At 42.1% G+C, this 21,498-nt stretch overlaps 1 long non-coding RNA gene and 1 pseudogene across 1 annotated transcript in view; one reads left to right on the top strand and one right to left on the bottom strand.

Moving 5' to 3' along the window:
• Nucleotides 1–5,836: 5,836 nt before the first annotated feature.
• LOC141726942 (uncharacterized) overlaps nt 5,837–21,498 on the bottom strand; it is an 82,618-nt gene continuing 66,956 nt past the window's right edge. The window contains exons 2-3 of the long non-coding RNA XR_012577899.1: nt 7,869–8,006; nt 5,837–7,224 (exon numbers count right to left, since the gene is read on the bottom strand). This is a non-coding gene — a long non-coding RNA (uncharacterized LOC141726942). The remainder of the gene's footprint in view (nt 7,225–7,868; nt 8,007–21,498) is intronic.
• On the top strand, nt 9,260–11,761 carry LOC141726801 (uncharacterized; annotated as a pseudogene).

Below are 21,498 nucleotides of genomic sequence, written 5' to 3'. Positions count from 1 at the left end.
TGGTGCAGCTTCTATTACTTTGGTTGACGTGACTACAGCATAGCCAGCTCTTCATTTTCCATCTTGCACAAAGCTACTTCCATCTGTAAAGAACTCTATCTCTGGATCTTCAGTGGGTGCATCTTATAGGTCTGCTTGGCTTGCATAAACTTGCTCAATTGTCTATAAGCAATTATGGGTTAGCTGCTCTTCCCCTTGCATTGGGGCTGGATTTACTGCTGTGGTTACTTTCAACTCCACATCTTCCTGCTCCATTATAACAGTCTGATATTTCAGCATACACCTCGGTGAAAGCCAATGCCTCCCTTTTTGGCCTAATACAGTGGTTACAGCATGTGGAGTATACACTATTATCTTTCATCCCAAAGTCAATTTCCTGGCCTCTTGGATGAGGAGAACAGTTGCTGCTACTATTGGAATATGAATCCCAATATTACCAAGTAGATGGTGCATGGGCCAGTCTGACCCTTGCTGCTGAGCCAAAGGCGGCAGCTGTGGTGTATCACCCCAGAGACACCTTTAGCTTGCTGGTGGTTGCAGCTAGGCAGCCGAACAAGTCCAGGCTTGTTAGGAACTCTGTTTACATCAGGAAGAAGGCTTCAGGCGAATAGTGAGGAGGAAAAGGAGATGGATTCTGCTGGAGGGTTATATCCAGAGTTTTATTCCATGGTCACACAGGTCTGAATCTTGGCAACAGCTCCAACAGAATCGCGACCGCATGGTCTGATTCACCTTTTAAGCTCCCGGGGCAGGGGGAAGGGAGGGGCAGGTCAGCTACCAACCAGGTGAGAGGGGCAGGGTCTCAGGGGAGGGTGACACCTAGACAGGCCAATGACCTCTGGGTATAGGGGCATCTTTTGAACTTGATCAACCATACAACGCCTTGCTGGAATGTTAAAACTTATTGACAGCCCAGCAGGGAGCCAGGGGGGAAGAGGAAGAGGGGTATTGGCACACCTGGGGAAGGGACCCGGAAGTTTAAAACAGGCTATTACAGCACACTGCAACAGCTACAGCTTGCAGGCATCTGGGCCATCCCTGGCTGACATTGTCAAATTGTTTTGGAAAGTACCCCACTGGCCTCTTGAAGTCTCCTACATTCTGAGACAGTACTCCAAGGGTGAGGTGCCATCATTTGTGCACAAAAAGGTCAAAGGGCTTTGTTAAGTCTGAAAGCCCTAAGGTGGGGGCAGACATCAGGGCCATCTTTAAGTTGCGGAACATATGTTCATTCTCAGGAGTCGACATCAAAGGTCCTTCTGAGGCCTCCTTTAAAAGATCATACAGTGGTTTAACTAAAAGTCCATAATTCGAAACCCACAATCTATACCACCCAGCCATGTCCAAGAATGCTCTTAAATCTCAGGCAGTCTCATGTTGAGGTATCTGGCAGATGGCTTTTTTTCTGTCTGCTCCCAATTTCTGCTGTCCTGGAATTATTTCAAACCCTAGGTAGTTAACTTGCTGCCTCATGGTTTGAGCTTCTTCCCAAGATACTTTGTAGCCTCCTCGGCCTGGGAAATTTAGAAGACTGATAGTCAATTCAATGTATTTTTCATTAATTTGAGTTGCTAGTAAGATGTCATCAACATACTGCAGGACCAACCCTTTGGGGTTCTCTTTCTTCCAAGTCTCCAATTATTTTGCCAATTGGTTCCCAAAAATCTTTGGACTATTTTTAAATCCTTGTGGTAACACAGTCCAGCTAAGCTGACTCTTCCTATCAATTTGGGGACTTATCCCTTAAAAGGCAAAAATGCTCTGACTTTTTTTACCAGGACATGCAAAAGAAGGCATCCTTCAAATCTATTACGGTAAACCATTGATGATATTCTGTAAGGGCTGTTAATAGGGTATAGGGATTGGCTACAACAGGGTGGATATAGTAAACAATTTGATTGATAGGTCTTGTACTAACCTGTATCTGTTTGTCCCAGGCTTTTAAATTGGCAAAACGAAATGTGTTATATTCTGATTCACATCCTATCAATAATCCAAATTAATCGAAATTTTCTATTAGGCTCTCAATTTGTCTTCCAGCTTCTAATTTTAAAGGATATTGTTTCTGCGTTACTGGTTCTGATCCAGGTTTTAGGGTAACATTTACAGGCTGAGCTCATGGGGAACATCCTGGAGTTCCACTGGCCTAAACCAAGGATGTTACTGCATTTTCTATGACTTCTGGTACTCCTCCAGAATTGTCTGGTTGCAGTGTACCCTGTAACATACAAGTTATGGCCTTGATGGCCTTAGTGTCAGGTACCAATAATCCTATTTCTCTGTCTTTAAACATAATTTGAGCCTCCAATTTACTTAAAAGTCTTTTTCCAAAAGAGGAATCAAACACTCCAGCATATATAGAAATTAGTATGTTATCCCTTGTTTCCCAAATTTAAATATTCACTTCTTTGTTCTTCCTGTTGCAGCGATAACATTTACAGTTTCTTGGCTTAATTCTCCCTGGTTTGTATTTAATACCAAATAAGTAGCCATGGTGTCTATTAAAAAGTTGATTTTCTGTTTCTGTTTAAGCAATCTCTGGCAATTTCTAATATCCTTGAAGGAGACTGCCTGCTTACACTTGGAGCAGCTGAGCATGTTTAACAATTGAGTACAATATTTTACTGAAAACCTGTTTTAGATTACATATTAAGCTTTTTGTACTGCTGTCCTGAGCACCATCTTTTTTTTTTTCCTCAGACACAGAGGGGCACACAGTGACATGCAGCATCTACAGACTGAAACAAGGGAAACATAAACAGAGGCTATGCACAGAAAGCACACACAGAGTACACAAGGCCAGCATGAGACATCAACTGTAAAATGGTCGCTTTCAAACCTCTTCCAGTCTTCTTGCTTTTCTATGCATAAAGAAACAAAGCACGTATCACGCACATACAGAAAACAGAAAACATATAAATCACTTGAAAACCCCAACAGACACTTAGCTACCTTTCCACACTCTTCCATCAAGTGGACTTTATCACGTGTCCCCATGTTCATATGCTGGCAAATTCAAATTAACACACACTCCTCACTCCCACATGCACACTTTTGTCAATGCAGGGGTCCCCCTGAGGCAGGTGCAATTAGCACTGACTCCACAATGCAGAAGGCTGAACCATTGCTTTATTCTTCCACACTATATTAATACTATATTCTTAAGAAAACTGTAACCCCTTCCAGCCTGTCCAATACAGCTTTGACTTCATTGGTCAACCAACCAAAATACCACCACCCTTTGGTAAACAAATCTCCATAACACATTCCACATTTGCCTAGAAAGAGGTGCAGCAAGTGGAGATAAGAATTGTTTTAATTCTTTCAGCTTTCTCACAGCTTCTCGCAGCCTTCTGATGCTAGCCACTGGAGTCTTTAGCTAGCTCTTTGAGGACACTCGCAGCCACGCCAAGGTGTATGGAACAACTCCAGGATGAATTCACCAGGAGCTGAAACTCAGAGCTGCAGGTCTACAATGGGATTAACTTTACCAGCATCAGGGAGAAAAGTAAAACAGTCGAAGGATGCTCTCCTCCTAATCTCCCAATAGTCCTTTAATCCAGAGATTTGGAAGTGAAAGAGAGCTAGACCAGCCCTCCAGGGGTTTATAAGCAGGCCAAAACTGGTGGGTGGGTACAAACAGCCAGCCAATGGGATAATCTTAGGGGAGGAGTAAGGGGGGGTGGTTTACAGAGCCAGGTCCAATGAGAGTAAAGGGGAGGAGAAAGGGGACTGGTTTACATCAGGAGTGGATACCACTTAGGAGGAAACAAACTTGGAACATAGGGAGGGATTTGGAAGCAACCATTATCAGAGAACCCAGATTATAAAACTGACAGCTGAGGTGATGCAAACACTAACCGCAACAGCCTTCCCCAGGGAAAATGCCTGGGAAGTCCTGTGCCTGCTCTCTGTGGCCAGAGAGCTGCTGCCACACACTCCTAGAGTCCACAAAAAGTTCACAGCATCTGAATAAACTTTACTATTATTTAAGTAGCTGGTGTGACAGGACCTTTCACCACGATACAGCAAAAGTTTGTCTTGTGGTGAATTATATTGGCTGAAAACCATCCTTAGCCAGCAATTAACATCCTACCCTGAATTCATGGGAAAGGATAAAGAAAAATTCACGACTGACAGACACAGCACTTTTACAAACAATAAAAGACCACTATAATTTTCATAAACACAGAAATCTCTTACACACTCTCTGAGTGTGTGGGGAGTTCTCCTCGAAGTCAACATCAAGTTAGTCTTCTGGAAGCTGAGTGAAAGAAGATTTCTGTACACCGCTATTATGCGTTGGTAAGTTACATGGACTCTGGATCTTTATTATTTCTTCCCTAGCTGTAATATAGGTATCTTTATTATCGTGCACTGTCTCATGAACCTTTCTTTTGTTTATCCTGTGTAGTAAGAAGTCTGTTTAAGACTTATATCTGTTTTCCCTTGTGTTAATAAATTATTCATTTTGTAATAGACCTAATAGGCCATTCTTAAAAACTTGCGAACGAGAGACATTTGGGGTGCAGGCTGCCTCAAACAGAGCTACTGCCCGAAATCTGAGTCAAAGGCAGTGTTACGTGGGGTCGTTGGTCGGAGACAGGGACAACACAAACTCTCAGAGATCCAGACGACAACAGTGTGTTTTATTGTTTGGATCCTCCATATATAGGGGACTTGGATTTCCCAAGTTTAGACAGTTGATTGGTTGGTATCTCTCACCGCCCAGATCTCTGGCTAGTGGTGTGCCTGCATCTACGCTTGAACAAGGTTGGCTGAGGGTCCCCTGTACAGGTTTGAATCTAAACTATCTGAGGACTTGTTACTGTGACAATTCCTCCTTTCCTTTTTAATAAAAAATGCAAAACGTTGTCTGTTATCTTACCTGCAAGGGCCCTTTGCAGACAGGGTGACAGAAGACAGCATGGGTTTAATTTGAATAAGGTTTTCTACTCAATTTGACAAACTTAGCTCCCCTCAGCCAGTGATGTGTCTTATGTACCACTGGAGTTGCGGCACTCTCTTCCAGGGGCTGTTAGGTGACATCACAATCCTTTAGGCTAACATGCCACAGGTTAACTACTTATAGTTAGAAGTTACAACTTAACACTAAAACAAGAAACCATTTAACCCCTAGAACTGTTAGAAAAAACCTAACTACTAGAAAAACAATTTGTAAACAGAGTCTTTAAATGAACTGTCACTTATGTTGGGAATTGATTGAAAAATATGAAAACAATATGACAACATGAGAGCACCTAAGACTTTTGAGGGGGATGTACATCCACCCAACACTTCTATCCCTTTCTTTGTTTTAAGAACTATAACAGGAACAAAACATGCACTTCTGAACGAAATTAATAAGGTGAAATAATTGCTTATATGCTTTAGTGTTTGCCACTGTTGAGGAATCTCTTTTTCACAATGAGGACTTAGAGAGCTTTCTCTGGATAAGGTTCTTGTGTCTTATCTCAAAGGAAATGTTTTAGCTTCTGCAAAGCCAAATTAGCCAGTCAAAGTGACTTGCTTTTATCTTTAGTACAGACATATTGGTGTTTGATAACTTTCCCTGCCAGTCAAGGCCATAGATTGGCCAGAACTAACACCTAGACTGGGCGGGGTTGCCTATCATATCCTTAAAAGAAGTCTTTTAGTAGTGACTCATAGAGCAGCTGGCTTTGTTATTTATCTTTAGCTAAATAATCAATGATACTATAAAAAGCTTATAGATATCTATAACTATATATATATATATACACACAACTCTTTTGAAAGTACTATGTACCTTTTGTGAAAAACACCAATCACTTGTTTTTAAAGTTTTAAAGTTTAATGGTAATAAAATGGTTATAAAAATAGTAATACAATTAGAGTAATAATAATTTGGACAATTTGAATTAGGACAATATGAGACAATAGAAACAAAGAGTTACGGACGTCTGGGTACCTTTTTCTGGGCAGCACGAGCCCGATAAAGGACATCCATTAACAAAGGATTAACCATTAAAAGCAATAGCCTGTTGCATATTCATGCACTTCATACATGATGCATAAATTCCATTCAAATACAGGATTCTGTCTGGTCATCGTCATTTTCTTCCTCCGAATCCTAACAGCACCTTCGAGGCAGGAAGAAGTTAGTTTCTTCTGATAAGAGGGCAATAAATTCTTTTTCTCTGAAAGATTTAGGTGTCCTGTGGCTGCTATCTTGCTGCAAGTCCTTTCTTTAAAAAAAGTATCCTACATAGCATTGTTTCTATTTTAACAATTTTTTTATAACCTAAAACTATATTTAACACAGTACTTAAGAGAATTAATACAGCATTACTTTCTAACACAACACATATAATATTCATTTTAATATTTGCAAAAAGCCAATCATACAATACATGCATTTTTCACAATCTCCACTCTTACTCTTTGCAAATCATTTGGCTTGAGTAATATTTCTTATCTACTTGCATCTTCTGGACTATGCTGGCAAAATAAAACAGGATTACACAAGGAAGAAATATAAAAACAGTTGTAACCCATAAAATGAAAAATCTTAATTTCTTCTAATACATTACCCCACCAGATAGGTTTTAACATTGTTTTCTACTTTTTGGACTGGTACCTGGGTTATTAAATGCATATATTTTTTTCTTCTTTGATTTCTTTTGCTTTTGCTAGAATGACTTTTCTGTGGTCATCAATTTTCAACAATCTGATATATTAAACTTTCCACAAACACCCCCTTCTTTGGCCAATTAATAGTCCAAAGCCAACCTATTCTGATATGCTACAGTTTTTGTTTGGCTTAGCTGACTTGATATTAACTCTAATGCCTGGGTGGCTTTATTTGCTATCATTTCTATAACTGCTTGGAGTCTTGTAATATGACTCAACAGATAATTTGGGGTCAATACAGAGTTAAATTGCTGTGCTGGTTTTAACTTTTTGTTTACTATTTGTTTTTTTACCAAATCTTGAACTGTATCTTTAAGATTAAATGTAAAACAAATCCATCTCTCTCCTTTTGGACATTCAATTCCAAATCTATTACCACTTTTTCTTAAGTTTCTTGTAATCCAATAATTTTCTCCGTTTTGCCTACAGGTTCTTAATTTGGATGGGTTATAACAGTGGCTGTTGACATCGGTGTGTGTAATAAAAGAGGAACTTTGGTTTCTTTCTATGTGATGCTTTCTGTAGCATTTGTGACACCATCTTGCTGGTATCCTGAAAGGGAAAAGACAACAAATGAGTGCCAGAAACAGGAATAACAGAGGTCCAGTATGGCTTATACTCCCACCTCCCATGCCTGTGAGGTTGCAACCCAGAGCAAGTGTATTTGATCTTCTTGGTGGCAAAATACAGAGGCCAATCTGGTCTTGCCCTCTATTTCTTTGTCTTTTTCTCTTAACTAATTTCCAGGCAAACTGTTTTTGACACCCTTTAACTGTGGTCTCCTACCGTGACTCTGGTATCTCTCATTCAACAGGCACTAATAATTCCCATCTAAAAAACTAAGTTATTACTTTAACACTTCTTGTAATAAGAGCATAAATTTTGTGAACTACAATACTAATTATTCTCACAATTCAAGCATTTACTTATAACCCAGCTAGCATGTCCAATATTGGAATGAACCAAATAAAGTTTACTAATGGAAATGATAACTCCCCTTCTCCCCTGTACAATTCATAGGCTAAGGTCAGAATACAAAAACAGTCTTGATCCTTCTATCTGAGGTATTCCTCCTCCAAGGAGATGTTTTATTCAGGCAGTGCTCGAAACCAGTGATATAAGCATTGTCTTATTTCTTAATTAGGTGTTATTCTTTGTACATCTCTTGGATTATTTGGGTTTTCATAAACTATTACCACTCAGTCCTCCTTGGAAAGTCAGTTCGGTATCACCCGGTTTTAATGTGATAGTCCATTCCTCAGGTTTCTTCACAAGTCCTTTGCTGGCATGAATCCACTCTCTTTCCGTGATTCTGATTGTTGCTTCAGTAGTACCTGGAAAGGACTTCTTAATAGCATAGTAATAAAAGAAAGACAATACTGCATTACCTTTTACCATTCGCTTTTCTTCTAAACTTTCTGGGTTTAGCAAAAAGCTTTCTCCACAGCAGCCTCTTCTTCTTATATCCAGCTGTGCTAATAGCTGCATGTGGAAGTCCATCCAAAAATCCTTCATTTTTTGCCTCACAATTGTCATGAGAAAAGGACCACCGAAGGGTTAAAAACTGTTGAGCCAGTTGGGAAAGAAAGTCTCATACTTATTTAGTGTGTTCACAGGTGGTGTTTGCAGAACATGCCGTGCTGTACTCGAAGGGGGCATGCTGCCCTTTTCTGAACAATGGAGCTGGACTTTCTTCCAAACTTCAGGCCTGGCTGGACTGAGCTCTGGGGTGGCTCCCCCCCCTCCAAGAGAAGATCCCTCTTGCCTGTCTTCAACCAACGTGACGGACAAACAGAGATGCGAATCCCCTCATCAAGGAACCAAGAATCCCCCTGGCACCGTATTGGCACCCCCATGGCACCCCCCTGGCACCCCCTTGGCAATCTCCTTCCAGAGACTGGGACTGTACCCCCTCCCAACTCGGGGAGGGGAGAAAACTTGCCCAGAGTAAATGTACCTGTGAGCATTTGGCCATGAAAACAATGGAATAACCTCTCCCCCTCCTCCTGTTCCTATTCTTTTCCCCTCCATGGAAACCTAATTTCGGCCACCCTTCCCCCAACGAAGAACAGTATATTTGGGGTTCGGTTTCGACTGTCCTCTGAGATCTCCCCAGAGCGTGCACCAGAGAGTTTCGGCGGCGGGACCCCGAAGACATCACGTTTTGGTAGCTATAAACCCCTCCCTAACCTTCTTTCCTCCCTTTTTCCCCTGTCTTACCCTTCTCTTCCCCAGATTCCCTAACCAAACGCATATTCAGCTGTGGTTATCATCAATAAAATTGCATTTTGTTGATTTGTTACTGCAAAGCCCCTGTGCCTTTGTTGGTTATTTTTTGCACCAAAAAATCATCCGTCACCCGTTCATTTCGGGTGGACCTTCACATAATTGGCGACGCGGACAGAATTCCAGTAGCCAGTGAGGTTTTGCAGGTTTTGTGTAGTCTGTAACCTCTCGCAGACTGCACATGCCAAAGCCAAATCTCACGTTCGATTGAGCACACAGGCTCTGGAATTGACACAAAAGATTTTTTGGTGCAAAAGCAGGGGAAATTGTTACTGTCACTTCTGTTGCTGATCTTACCGGCATGGACACCGACACTGATACTTCTCCTGATCCTGATATTGATGCTGTTACGGATATTGATATTGGTATTGATACTGTTGTTGTTGTTGTATTTGAGTTGAATTTGAACTTGTTACTGTTTTTTACTGCTGTATTTTTTGTGTACCTGGACTGTCTAAAAAGGGAAGGGGCAGACTTGAAGTAATTATGCAGTGCCTTTTAGACAGATATTTTCCCTTCACCTACACAGGGAGCGAGGGGCGGCCCAGCGAAGGCTGCGTGGCTTTTTCCCTGTTCTAGGTTTCTGGTCCTGAGACAGAGTAGAGATCCTTTCTGAATTAGGTGAAGTGTCTAGCAGCAGTGAAAAGTCTGTGAGGCCAAAGCTGAAGGAAAAACTCGCGTGCTGAGACAGCAAGGAGACAGAGAAAGAAAAACAGAAAAGACCACGAGGTCAATTTGCCCCTGACCTAGGAATTCCTTTGATAAAGAAGAACTGGCGATAAATGTCACACGGAATGAATATGTATGAACTTATTGTGAAACTGTATGCATATGCATTTGGAAGGGGGATAAAAGGAGACCTGAGATCTTCAGGGGTATGCATGCCTTTTGAGGAGAATTTTCTCCGTATGCGTCCGGCGCCATAAATAAACATACCGAGCTTTACAACTTTCATAAAGTTGTGAGGTTTCTTCTTTTCTCTGCAAAACAGTCCCCTCACAAAGAAAACATTTGTGTGTGTGTGAGTGTGTCTATCTGGACTGTCTGGAAAGGAAGGGACAATCTGAAGCAATTAAAACAGTGCCTTCTGGACAGATTTGGTTTCTTCAGCTATCTAGGGAGACGGAGTGGAACAAAAAGTCTGTATGATTGTGTAACTTGAGTTCGCAAATCAGCTCCCTGGTATAGTCCTAGTCCCTTCACACAAAATGAATGAAAATTTCAATCCTAAAGCAAAAGCTGACTTTTACTCGTTGCTTGCTAAACACAATGCCAAACTGTCATCTGGCGGAGAAACTTGGGCAGAGAACAATTGGCTTAATTTGGAAAATGTCATTGATAGAATATGTTCTCTGCAACATGAATCAAAATTCAAAATGGGTAAAAATAAAAACATTATTTGCTCAGTTCTTGGAGCATGTCTTACTTCAGCCATAGAAAACCGCTGTAAATGGAGAACTGAGGAAATGGTAATTAGAGATTCCCTTCAAAATTTGGTTGAAATTTTGCAAAAACAGTTAAATGAGGGCAGAAATGAAATTTACATGCTGCGAGCTGCCCTTAGGGAAGAACACACCAAAACCATACACAAAATCAACTCCTCTGCAGAGGAGGAAGAAAAGGTAACACCTTGCATTAAAAAGATTTATCCTTACAAAGAAATCGAGGCAGCAAAACAAAACTATTCTTACAAAGAGTCTAAAACAGTTAAAAATTGTGGGGAAAATTGTTGTCCTCATTTGAGACCTTTTATTAAAACTGAATATAATTACATTAATAATGAAAACATGGATCCCCACATAACAACCAAACAAACACCATTCAGTGCTACCGAATTAGCTAAATTGAAAAAGGAATTCGGTCGCCTCCCCCACGAATCAGAAACGGAATATGTGTTCTGTGTGTCCCTCACTGGCGGAGACCAGATTAAGTTAACTGAACAAGAGGCTAGTGGTTACTGGGGACATGGTGTTTTCCTAACAACAGGAGATAAGCGTGATGCCTGATCTCTAACACAATGGGCAGCCTATTGGGCCGGAGGAATAAATCCCCTGGAAAGGGGTGATCCCTTAGCAATTGCACTACCCCTGACCAAATCCTAGAAAGTGTACAAAAGGCTGCATGTTTGCAAATGATTCATGAGAAAAAATTAATTCCTGGTTTTGAATCCCCAATGCAACTGCCTGTGAAGCCTGAAATTATGACCCCTTTAATTCGTGGGCTTTCAGAAACATTGAAATCAACAGCAATCACTATTCAAAAAACACTTATGGCTCTGAGCCCAATAGATAGACTAGAAAGACTTCTTAACAACTCCACTGATCAGTCTGAGTCCACTGACACTGCACCTTCACCCTATACACCAACACAGACACCCACAACACCATCTGACACATCTAGCAGCAGCCACAAGACTTGGACATGGGGTGAGGTAGCAGTTGATTTAATAAACTATTGTAGACAGTATGGGCCTGTAAAAACCCTGGAAGAAAAATCAGAAAAAACAAAAGGTGTCCAGTTTATGGGAACCCCTAACACTGAAAACACAGAACCAGGAAAACAGATTTCCAACAGACAACACTGGTGGATGCTGGGAATAAAGAAAGGGGTTCCCCGGGACATAATGGATGGTCTACCACTTGAAAAACTGCAGAAAATCATAACTAACTGGAATTTTAGGAAAACAAATACCCAGCCCAGTGCCCCGATCCCCTTCCCTCACCAGAAACTAACAAACACTCCTACCAATACACAGTTCAGTACACACAGTACATCAGTCTCTCCCACAGAACACAGGCAATGAGCCAAAGTTAACCCTTCCCCAGTTTCTCCCTCGGAATCTGGGCAGTGAGGCTGCGCCTCAGCATCTCCCTCAGAACACAACCAGTGAGCCAAAATTAACTCTTTCTCAGCTTATTTCACAGAACTTGGACAGTGAAACCCTGGCTGCGTGTCTCCTGAAAAGCACCAGCAGTAAGCCGGAAGTAACCCTTTTGCAACTTCTTTCACAGAGCCTAAGCAACATAACTGCCCACCCACCCGTACCCCAAAACACAAACAGTGAAACTTCACCAACAGAGCTTTCGGGAAACTAATATCTCCACCGCTTACAGGTGAGCGAAGGGGTGGAGGTTGGGTTTACTTACGAATGCTCACAAAAAATAAATCAGGAGACATGTTAATTACAGCAATTACGGGCCTTAAAAAAGTTCTGGTAACCTAAATTGTTGATACGGGAGCCCAGATTTCTGCACTAACACATAGAGATGCCCAGAAGTGTGGAGTTGTTCCAACAAAAAGGCAATGCTGCGTTCTTAATGCTTTAGGAACCACAGAACCCATGAATGTTGCTTTGGTCAAAGTAACACTCCCTGGAGAAGAAAATCAATTGGTTGTCAAAATGGTAATTGGGGACATACTGAATAATCTGCTAGGGATGGATGTCCTCTCAGGAAGGCAGTGGGAAGACACCGAGGGTTTCCTGTGGTCTTTTGGCACTCTGCCACTTAACATTAGACTGCTTCAGACTGCACCCGCACTGCCTTATAGTAAAACAATCAATGTGAAACAATATCCCTTGCCTTCTGGAGCTAGAGAAGGCATCAAACCAATTATTCAGGAATTGCGTGATCAAGGAATAATTATTAACACACACTCCCCATACAATTCACCCGTGTGGCCATTCCGAAAGCCTAACGGGAAGTGGAGGCTTACGGTTGATTACCGTAGGCTGAATGCCAACACTGACCCTCTGACTGCAGCAGTGCCAAATTTAGCTGAACTAATAACATCAATACAAGAAAAAGCTCACACAATCATGGCAACCATAGATGTCAAAGACCTCTTCTTCATGATACCTATACAGCCAGAAGACATGGATCGCTTTGCATTCACATGGGAGGGACAACAGTACACATTCACCAGACTCCCTCAGGGATACAAACACTCTCCAACACTAGCACACCATGCTTTAGCTAAAGAATTAGAAAAAATACCTAAACCTGACATTGTAGCTGTGTACCAATACATTGATGACATTTTGGTAGGAGGAGAGGAAATTAAGGAGGTGGGGGATCTCCAGCAGAATATAATCTCTCATCTGGAGAGTCTTGATTTAAAGATTCCCTCAGAGAAAATTCAAAAGCCTTCTCAGGAAGTAAAATTCCTGGGAATTTGGTGGCGATCTGGCAGCACATGCATCCCACCTGGCACTTTAACTTCTCTAGAGCAGATGAAAATGCCTGAAAACAAAAAAGACCTCCATCAAGCCTTAGGACTGTTAGTATTCTGGAGGAAACACATCCCAGATTTCTCAATCATTGCTAGGCCCCTTTACAATTTACTGAGAAAAGGAATCAAATGGGATTGGACTCCTTCTCAAGAGGAAGCACTCCAATTACTGATTTTTGAAGCCACTGCACATCAGGCATTGGGGCCCCTTCACCCTAAAGACCCTTTCCAAGTGGAATGGGGATTTGCCTCCTCAGGGCTATCAATACACATCTGGCAGCAAGGTCCTGAGGGTCCAACAAGGCCTGTCAGCTTCTTTTCCCGTGGTTGTTGTTAGCTTAGCTCTCATTGAAGTAGAGAAGATCACACGGCAGCAAGCTATCATCTTGAGAGGTCCCTTCAAAGTAATTAAAGCTGTCACGAACTGGACCCCTCCACCCGACGGCATAGCCCAAAAGTCATCAGTCAGGAAATGGTATGCTCAAATAGAGTATTACTGCAATAGCTTTTCTGTCACAGAAGGTGCTGCAAAATTCTTGGCAATACAAGACACTGAGAGCCTGGATAGTAGCCAAGACAAACCTGCTTCTGTAATAAAAATAGCACCACCATTCTCACCTGAAATAGCAGCAAACTGTTGGTTTACAGATGCTTCCTCAAAGCGGGAAGGAAAAATTTGGAAATATAAGGCGGCTGCCTTACATATTTCATCTGGTGAAAAGATTATCACAGAAGGGGAGGGCAGCGCTCAGGTAGGAGAACTCATAGCCCTCTGGAGTGTTTTCCAGCGTGAAGCACAAAACACTTCTCCTGTTTACATCTTTACTGATTCATATGCGGTATACAAAGGCTGCACTGAGTGGCTCCCTTTCTGGCAACAGAATGACTGGGAAGTCAACAGAATCCCAGTGTGGCAGAAAGATAAATGGAAAAAAATCCTAGAAATTGCCAGTAAAGGAAACTTTCTGGTCGGTTGAGTAGCTTCTCATCAAACTGATGGGAATCAAGCAGGTGAATGGAACAACAGAGTCGATGAACTAGCAAGGCTTAGCCCCCTGAAAAAAGAAACTATTTCAGAGGATTTGAATCAACTGTTAGAATGGTTACATGTAAAGAGGCAGCACACAGGTGCCAAAGATCTGTATCAGGAAGCACACGCCCGCGGCTGGCCAGTCACCGGGGAAATGTGTAAAACATGCATATCGGCCTGCGAACAGTGTCGCGAGCGACTGGAAAGGCATCCTTTAGAGGATGACCCTCTGCATTTGAGGAAAGGTAAAGGCTTGTGGGATGCGTGGCAGGTAGATTATATTGGTCCTTTTAAGAAATCAGGAGGTAAACATTTTGTGTTAGTAGGAGTGGAAATTGTATCTGGGTTGGTACAAGCTGATGCTTTTAAAAGGGCCGCAGGTGACAATACAGTTAAAGCTTTGCAGGGGTGGTTTGGAACTTTTCCAAAGCCGCAAGAAATTCAGTCTGACAACGGGTCTCACTTTACTGCCAAGGTGGTTCAGGATTGGGCCAGAGCCGAAGGCATAAAGTGGACCTTTCATACTCCTTACTACCCTCAGGCTAACGGGATCATGGAAAAGACAAATGGCCTTTTAAAGCGGTTCCTTAAGCCCCAGAAAGCAAGCTGGGACTGTCGGCTGTGGGAGGCTGTTAAAGGGGTAAATAGCAGGTGGGGAGTGAATGGCTGCCCCAAAGTCACTGCTTTTTACCCCACACCTCCAAGCATCATCCCTTCACTGGAAGGTCCCGACGATGCAACCAATCCATCACATTACCCTGGACAACCTGTCTTAGTGGACGTCCCCACGGTGGGCGAGGTACCACTTGTGCTGAAAACCCCTCTGAATAAATATGCATGGGTAGCCTCTGACGCTCTTGGAAAAGAGCACCGCATACACACACGCTGGATAATCCCTTCATTTTAAACTCCTTTCTGCCTTTCAGTGGCAGGATTTTTTGTTGTTCTTGCTTTTACAGGTGAACCCCGAGGGACATGGGAATCGTCTGAAAACATGATAACCTTGCTAATACTTTTCTGCATTTTACCACAATTTCATGGACAACCCCCTGGTGAGCAGCTGTGGCCTGAAGCCATCATTCAGCACACCAATGTCCTTGGAACCTATCCCAAGGGCCATTACCCGAGCCTGGCAACCCTAGTGCAGCATGACTCCAAGGTGTACCGCCCGAATGAGTGGAGATGGGACCACAACAAGTTGATGAGAACCCTGACGGGAACGGTTGGTGAGTCAATTGTGGTCACATGCAGAAAGGTGGAAGGAACCCTCCATGAAAAAGCCACCTCCATCATAATTGCTGGAAATTTTATGGAAGCAGGTGGAAGGAATCATCTGGACATCCCCTCAGCAAAATTGTGTCCCACAAAGAAATGGGGGTGTTCCAAAATAGAAAGTCTCCTTACTCTGTGTTGCCGCCAGGAACATGTTGGTAGTTATGTTTCTAGTACCAAAACCACCAATGTTGCAATTACAAAAGATTGTAATGATGAATCACTTGATTGCTGGTACAGTTTTGCTTTGATCAAACCCACTTATGTGACATGTTGTTGGGAGAATGACACAGCTAGTCGTTAGGACTAAGAGGCTTGGTTTACACATTTAAGATAAACACTGTACCAAAACCCACACCGAGTGCTGTAATTACGCTCTCTCAGACCCAAAGAATGAACATTTTTTCTAATGTCACACCCCAATTGGCAGAGGCAGCAGGGAACTCCTTCGAGTGGCCCTGGTCTCAAGCCTTCCTGCAATCCACCGGATCTATGGGAGATGTCACGGGTCTGAACTTGCTAACAGTAGTTATGCATGAGGATAAGTTGTACACCAGACAAGAATGGGAAAGACGCAAAACCTGGCAGCTTCAAGGAATAGTGGGTGAACTAATTAGTGTTGGGTGTCGAATGGTTAATGGGTCTAATTACAGCAAAGCAATGTCAATCAGTGCTTCCACAGATCGGGAAAACGAACAGAAGCAAATCTGTACGCACCCAAGCGTACGGGATTGCTGGCACAGCTTCACATTAACTGACACTACAGAGGTAATTTGTCTCTGGGCCAAGGATACTCAAGGCCTTTCTTTTAAATTTGTAATAAATGCTGAAACCACTTACCACTGTTACCACTGTTACCACTTCAGCTGTACCACCGGTCATGCTCGTCCCGATAATTTTCGAGATTGGACCTTATGTGATCAGGAAAACTGGCCAACAACAAATATTGTTCAATCCGGCATGGTCTCTCAAACAGGTGAAATTGCTAATGCAGAACAATGTTTCAGATATTGAGCCAGCCTGTTCTCCGTTCCTGCAAACTTCTTTTGAAGGCTGGACCACTTGGCTTCGGAAACGAAGCTCTTTTAAAACTAGAACACCAAGGGATGTGACCGGTGTTGTGGGTACAGGATTGGGAATTCTGAATAGCATTGATTCTGAAGTACTAATGAACAAATTGGCTGCTTCAACTAGAGACCTGACCAGATTGCAGCAACCACTGAGGTCATCTCTGTCAGCCTTAAGGACGCACCAGTGGTTGCTGTCAAACATTTTGCCAAACTGGGAAAGAGTGAACGTGAATGATCACAAATTGGTAATTGATGCACTAAGTGCCACACAAAACAATGTTTCCTTAGCCCTCAGCTGTATCCAGGCACAATTGTGGATGCAGTCAGTCTCTGCTGCAATTATAAGAGAGGGCGAGGAAGGCACCTTCCCCACAGAAATTCGGAAAATAATCTGGGACAGTGCCACTGAATTTGAAAGAGAATTCCAATCCTGGTGGAACCTGGTGAACTTTACCTATGACCCCATTTCAAACACAGCCACTGCTTTTGTCTTAACCATACGCAATGCCTCTGTACATTTGGTCTTCCCTGTTATTGCATTAGGATTAAACCATGACGGAGCTGTTCTCTATCCTACTGAACATAGGGGATGGGCCCGTCAGGTCGATGACAAATGGCAAACTGTTAATCTGGAAACTTGTATTGTCCGAGAACAGCAAGGGTTCATCTGTGAAAGCAATGCAATTGTAGCTCAGGATATCTGTTTGAACACAGAGCAAAACTATCTGTCATTTTGAGATTTGTCCTAATGAGGCTTTTGAAACAGTTCTTATATACATAGGCAATAGGTGTGCATGTTTTAGAATTATTTGTGATTTTGTGCTCATATAAAATGTTATAGTAGATACTAAAAACCATTCAAATTTCTGTGCTCGTAACTTTACTAAGATTTCAGGATGTGATTTTTCCTTGTGAAGCCCCAGTCACTTCTCACTACCTATGGCAATCTAACTACACACTGATTCACAAAGTGATGCCTACTCCTATTGAGATGAATCTTACTTTGGTAAGACAACTGCTGCTCCATCAGAACTTGGTTGAATTCCTTGAGAAAATCAAGGGATGTGGACAGAAGACCCTGATGACTGTTCATCATATTGTGACACAAATGCATCGTGTCATGGAAAGAGTCAAGAAAGATGCTGAGCACGGGTGGTGGGATACTCTTTTGGGTAGTCTCCTACTGCCACAGGTGTCTGGAACAGTGTATATCATCCCATTGTTATCCTTTTGATTTTAATTCTGTTTGGTTTTATTTTATCAGCAATCCTAGTCATTATGAATTAGAAGATGGTGAAACAGCTGACAAGATTGACGTCCATAGTTAATGCACATAATTTGGCTGATGTCCCCTGCACTGTGGAAATTCCCAAGACATTTGACACAAAGCAATTATGAATCAAGCATATGTGTTTTAGAGTAATCCTGAGTACCCTTTTATGAATTTGTGAAAATTACTTTTGATTTTTAGTGAATTGTTTTAGAAAATTATTTAAAAGTTAATGCTTATATTATGATTTGTTTATTGCTTTTGCTTTTGATTATTTGTGATTTGTTTTAACCATTTTTTGGAATTCTTATACAAATAATATTGTTTTATTTAATCAACCATTCCTGCAAATTGTTATGATAATCAATATTAATGATGTTTATTTATTGTCTCCCTTTTCCCCCTTCTTTTTCCTATTCTTTCTTTTCCTCCTTTTCTCTTTTCTCTCTCTCTGTCATGCTGTCTCTACTTTTCCGAGTATGCCACCAACGTATGGTAAGACTGATCAGCGACACTCCAGAGCCCTGCTGATGGAGATCCCTTCAAGACAATCGTGAGTCACGAGGTCGTGTGAGAGTCTGTCCAAATTCTCCCTCATCTGCCTCACAATCGTCCTTGGGAGCCCACTGAAGAGAAGACCCCCCCCGTCTGGAATATCTGGCTCTGAAGGAGAAAAGTCACACGCCACAGGCCCCGAGACCTGAAAGCTTAGTGTTAAGCTATTGTTTTAACAAGTGTGTTTACTGTATGCTAAGAAGAGGGCACCATGCCCTGTTTGCAACAATAGCAGCTTTGGAAGCTGTCCCACCTCTCAGCCTGGCTGGACTTCTCCTGAGTTTCAGGTGGTCTCCCACAGAAGACCCTCATCTGTTTTACAACCACCGTGACAGACAGATGGAGATGTGAGAAGCTTTTCCATCAAGGACTGAGACATGAAACTCCTAAAAGGCCCCTCTGCTCCTTCCAAGGACTGGGACTGAAACCCCCAGCCTGGGGGAGGTGTGTGGGGGAGGCAAGCTGACCGAAGCGAGATGTTTGCCTGCAGGTTGTGACCACTGGAGCAAGAAAACAATGGCTCTCATTTACTGCTGAGAACATGGACTACCTGTTACATCTGTTCCCTATTGTATCTGTTTCCCCCCCCTCACAATCTTCAGTAATAAAAACTTCTGAGTTAGCTAGAGCCTTTGAGATCTCCCCAGCATAGCAGGCGGACCCTCGGCTGGACCGGACCAAAGGACTTCGTCTCTGCGTTGGTAGCTATATCCCCTCTCTCTCCTCTCTCTTTCTCTATCTTTTTCTCTCCCTTAATCCCTCTATCGCATTTTTGCTGTAGTTATTTCAATAAAACTGCATTTGATTTGATCATCACTGCAAACCCCCTTGTACCGTGTTGGTTTTTGCACTCTGAGATCATTCCTACGAACCATCAGGTCATCTGTCCACTAGGACGGACCCTGACACTGCAGAGGCAAATTCTTCTTTCTGTGAGTTACAGTTTGTTAAATAAGAAAAGCCAGACCAATTTTAACATGAGATGTATCACATCTATTGCTTTTTACTTTTTGCACAGCATTTAATTGTTTTAGCCTTACAAACCCATTCTTCAGGAAAAAAAAAAACTTCTTCTTTTTAACAGCAAACAAAACACACAAAAGAAAAAAAAAAAAAACAAACAACTTCTTACTTAAGAAAAACAAACCACTTTGTGAGGTTTGGAGAGTCAGCAATCTCTGCTTTGATTTTATCTTCTAGTGCTAGCCCCCTCCCCCTCTTTTCACAGCCTTTCTGTCAATGCTTTTCTTCGCCCTTCCCCTCACTGCTGCCACTTTGCTGCAGGGCCGGAGCAGGGGAGCATGGGAGAACAGCTACAGGCATGGGGACCCTGGGGACATGCCTTTGTTCCCTTTTCCTTTTGCCCCCCCCCCTTCTTCTCTTCTTACCTTTTTTTTTTTTTTTTGATTCAACACACCTCAGACGGTACGAGGTGAACCTAACTAATTTACTTCCAAAAGTAAGCTTACAACTTTCTTTTGCTAGGATTGCAGTAGCTGTTATAACTTACATACATACTCGCTAGCTGTGGCTTACTGGGTCTAACATCTTTGATATATAAGCTACTAGATATTTTTTACTCTTCCTCATTCCTGAATTAAAATTTTATGAGGTAATCCATTTTCTGTATTTATGTATAAATGATAAAGGATTTTTCTAACAAGGGAAGCTTAAAGCTAGTACTTAGGCTTGTTTTAACTTAACTCTTTTAATTTAACAATATCTTCCTTGGTCCGTTTTATATCGTCTCCCTCTGTCAATTTTTCATACACAAATTTTGCTGCCTGTATGCACCCCTCAATCCATAATCTATAATATTTCAATAATCCAAGTAATTTTCTGATCTCCCTCTTTGAAGAGGGAGGGAGAAGGGATAAAATTCTTGCAATTTTCTCATGGTTGGGTTTCCAGCTACCTTTATTTATTAAGTGTCTAAGATATTTTACCTCTGGTTCTACAAATTACAGTTTTCCTTTTGATACCCTTAGTCCTCTTTTCCCCGAGAAAATTCAAATGTTATATAGTAGCCTCTCTCACTTCAGCTTCTTCAGATAGTAAAAGATCATCCACATATTGGATAATTTGTATTCCAGGAGGAGTCGGGAAATCTAGTAGTATTGTTTCTAAAGCTTGCCCAAGTAAGTTTGGGGATTCCATAAACTCCTGTGGTAATTTTGTCTATCTTAATTGCTCCTTTCTTCCAGTTTTTGCCTTTTTTTTTTTTTGTTTTTGATCCTCCCATTTGAAGGCAAAAATATCTCGGCTCTCCTTGGCTAGTGGGCAAGGCCAAAAAGCCTCTTTAAGATCTACCACACTAGACCATTGTAGTATATGGTAGAGACAATTCATGCTATTAATATATAAAATACTGTAAAATCTAAACTATGTCTTTTGACCATCCTGGCCAGGAGCAGTGTCTGATCCATATACATCTGGTTCCCGGACGCACGTTAAGATAAACATTGAGGTTTTAACGTAAGAATAGAAGCTTCCAGGTCGATAATCACTGGCTTCCCCAGGTCACCGGGCCCACCTGAAAGCGATTATCACCTTGCCAATTGCATCTGTCTAGATAACCAATGCGCCACCCTGATACATCTGGATACACGGCTTCCCAGAAGCCAATTCACGATGGCACACCTGGACTCGGCCTTTGTCCAGCTATGCATGTGAAGAGATACAGAGGAAATTTGGTCATCTTTGCCTCAGGCAAAATAAACTGTATAAAATCCCGCTTCAAGAGTCAGCATTGGTGAACCGAGGGGGAGACACTGACACTCTGGAGGTCAGATCCAGGTTCACCCAGTGTCGACCCCGGGCTTGACACTGTATCTTTGGTTGTGGTGGTTTCGACGACCAAACTTTGGTCTCGCAGACAAATTAATAAATATTTGCTAAATTTTCTTATAAGTTTGGCTCACGATTTGATCATTTATAACAATCTGGTGACCCCCACGTGATTTGATATTGGGGTTCAGGACCCCCTTCCCACCTGGAAGGCGCCCCGCTGATTTCAGCGGTATGAGCGGGATTGGAGTCCGTGAAACCAATCAAATTCACAAGAATTGAAACCAGAGCCACAGCCAAAGAAAGATAAAACTGGCCCAATTCTC

This window comes from Zonotrichia albicollis, chromosome W (assembly GCF_047830755.1).
Source record: "Zonotrichia albicollis isolate bZonAlb1 chromosome W, bZonAlb1.hap1, whole genome shotgun sequence".
In the NCBI taxonomy this organism is placed as follows: Eukaryota; Metazoa; Chordata; class Aves; order Passeriformes; family Passerellidae; genus Zonotrichia; species Zonotrichia albicollis.
The sequence above is the reverse complement of the archived record's forward strand: the minus strand, read 5'-3'. Positions and strand labels throughout refer to the sequence as shown.